This window comes from Schistocerca cancellata, chromosome 5 (assembly GCF_023864275.1).
Source record: "Schistocerca cancellata isolate TAMUIC-IGC-003103 chromosome 5, iqSchCanc2.1, whole genome shotgun sequence".
In the NCBI taxonomy this organism is placed as follows: Eukaryota; Metazoa; Arthropoda; class Insecta; order Orthoptera; family Acrididae; genus Schistocerca; species Schistocerca cancellata.
This window is the reverse complement of record NC_064630.1, coordinates 720,403,398-720,406,528: the sequence shown is the minus strand read 5'-3', so window position 1 is coordinate 720,406,528 and position 3,131 is coordinate 720,403,398. Positions and strand designations below refer to the sequence as shown.

The window sequence follows — 3,131 nt, the reverse complement described above, 5'->3', positions numbered from 1 at the left end:
AAGTGTTAGCTATGATTATGTTATGCTCTGTGCAAAATTCTACCAGGCGGCTTCCTCTTTCATTTCTTACCCCCAATCCATATTCACCTAATACGTTTCCTTCTCTTCCTTTGCCTACTATCGAATTCCAGTCACCAATGACTACATGACTATTAAATTTTCGTCTCCCTTCACTATCTGAATAACTTCTTTTATCTCATCGTACAGTTCTTGAATTTCTTCGTCATCTGCAGAGCTGTTTGGCATATAAACTTCTACTACTGTAGTAGGCGTGGGCTTCGTGTCTATCTTGGGCACAACAAAGCGTTCACTATGCTGTTTGTAGTAGCTTACCCGCACTCCAATTTCTTTGTTTATTATTAAACCTACTCCTGCATTACCCCCATTTGATTTTGTATTTATAACCATGTATTCAAGGCCGTTTTGGTTAGTGTTACAAGGCCAGATCAGTCAATCATCCAGACTGTTGCCCCTGCAACTACTGACAAGGCTGCTGTCCCTCTTCAGGAACCACATGTTTGTCTGGCCTCTCAACAGATACCCCTCCGTTGTGGTTGCACCTACGGTGCGGCTATCTGTATCGCTGAAGCACGCAAGCCTCCCCATCAACGGCAAGGTCTATGGTTCATGGGGGAAGGGGGGGGGGGAGAAGTAATTTTTCCTTTTCTAGTCTTAGTGTAGTGACCAAAATTCCTTCTATCGGCAAGTTTCGAAGCAGCTAGGGCGAAGGCAATTGATAATGATTTAATTTCACTTTAGTTACCTGCCTAAGAGGCGTGGAAGAGGGCAGCATTGATAGAGAGAACTGACTGCTATCTGATCCGATTGTCCCTATTTCTTGAGAGAACTGCCAACGGCCATGCCGCAGTGGTAACACGGTTTCCGTCAGATCACCGAAGTTAAGCGCTGTCGGACTGGGCTAGCATTTGTATGGGTGACCATCCGGTCTGTCGAGCGCTGTTGGCAAGCGGGATGTGCTCAGCCCTTGTGAGTCAAACTGAGAAGCTACTTGATCGAGAAGTAGCGGTTCCGGTCTTGTAAACTGATGTACGGCCGGGAGAGTGGTGTGCTCACCACATGCCTCCCCACCCCCCCTCCCCAATCCGCGTCCAGTGACGCCTTAAGGTGAGGATGACACGGCGGTCGGTCGGTACCGTTGGGCCTTCATAGCCTGGTCGGGCAGTGCTTAGACTTTTTTCTTGAGAGAACGACTACCTGGTCCAAATGTCCGTGGTTCTTTGGCACCAGCGAATTGCTACTCATCACATTGGTATCTGCACCTGAGGACTTCATGGTGGCGTTTACAAATCTCCCTTCTTTCAGGACGCATGGAGCCTTGTTACCTTTCCAAACCGTTACGTGAAACGTGTATTATGAGGCGTCCATTCAGTATCATTTCACTAGACCTAATTTTCCAGTTGCACGACACACACGCACACACACACACACATACACAGCTCACCATAGAAATTCAAGAACAAACTACAACAGCACGGTACCTATAAACTGGAACCTGCATAGCTTAACGCCCAACATGTGTTACAGGGATATATTGTCGCACTTTCGACGAGAGAAACCTTCAGTGCATGTATGGCATTTATCTGATTCATTATTATCACAAACGAATTGACGTCGTAGGTTCACGCTACAACTTAATTTCGATCTCTCTCTCCTTTTTTTAGTTTCCTCTACTCATTCACTTTTCTTAGGTCTTCCTTCGTCTTGGATCCCCTTTGCTTCTAGATGCATTTACTTCTGATACTCGGGTCACGGGATGTTCGACTTATCTAAAGCTTTCCTATCTCCTCTAATGCATGTTGCAGTGATTTTGTGCCTGCAGATAAAGTTAAAAATCTGTTTGGTTAATACATTTGTCCGAGTAACGTCAGCCTTCTGCTCCTCAATGCCTTCGAAATTCTTTCCAAGTCTTGAGAGACTTGGCTGTTGTTTGACATTTGTACGGTTCTTAGCTTCTTTTTGGTAAGCAACGATAGTGATGTGAGCTCTGTTTTACTATACTCCATATCTGTACACTGGACATCTTGCAAAGAAATGTTCAAATGTGTGTGAAATCTTAGGGGACTTAACTGCTAAGGTCATCAGTCCCTAAGCTTACACACTACTTAACCTAAATCATCCTAAGAACAGAGGGAGGACTTGAACCTCCGCTGGGACCAGCCGCGCAGTTCATGACTGCAGCACCTTGGACATCTTGCAAACAGCAGTCTTCAGTAGCCGATATGTTACGTCACCCATGTTCTGAGCACAAGCAATGTGATCTTTGGTTGTCAGTAGCGTTACCTTTGCCATTGCTTTTTGTATGAAATAGGTGGGCGAATCGCGTGTTGGTGGCGCTATTACGCGATCTGGAAATTGCTAGCAGACTACAGAGCCAAAGATACAGAGGATTTTGAATTTTGGAAATAGGATATGGTAAAGATTGATTTGAGAATTGTGAAGACGTTCAGGTAATGTTGTTACTGCACTGCTTGTTTACGTGTGATTTACTATGTATTCGGAAAACGGGAAGTTTTAGTAGGATTTTTCTTAATTAGTTGAGTCACTTAGTTCGACTGTCGAGACGTGATTAAGTAAAGGTTATTTCAAGACGTCCGGACGCGGTAGCTGAGTAGTCAGCGCGACAGAATGTCAGTCCTAAGGACCCGGGTTCGATTCCCGGCTGGGTCGGAGATTTTCTCCGCTCAGGGACTGGGTGTCATCATTTCATCCCCATCGACGTGCTAGTCGCCGAAGTGGTGTCAAATCGAAAGACTTGCAACCGGCGAACTGTCGGCCCGAGGAGAGGCCCTAGTCACACGGCATTTCACTTTCATTTCAAGACACAAAGTAATTAAAGACATTAGCTGCCAATGGGCACTGATTTGTATCAATGGGGCTGGTTGAAAATTCGTGCTGTACGAGGATTCGAACCCACGTCTCCTGCTTTACTAGACAGACGCGCTGACCACTACGCTATCCGGACTCACTGATCACCAGAACCGGAAGGACTACCCTAGCACGCCTCCAGTCAGACTCTAATTCTCAACTTACACGACACACTACTGATGTAGTGCCCCTCATTACTCGCGGGATCTCGCTGATTCCCGTAAGAGAGAGAGAGCTTGGTGCGC

The 3,131-nt window shown here is 46.1% G+C and overlaps 1 pseudogene; it reads left to right on the top strand.

Moving 5' to 3' along the window:
* Positions 1–849: 849 nt before the first annotated feature.
* LOC126189240 (5S ribosomal RNA) lies at positions 850–966 on the top strand (annotated as a pseudogene).
* The last annotated feature ends 2,165 nt before the right edge of the window (positions 967–3,131 follow it).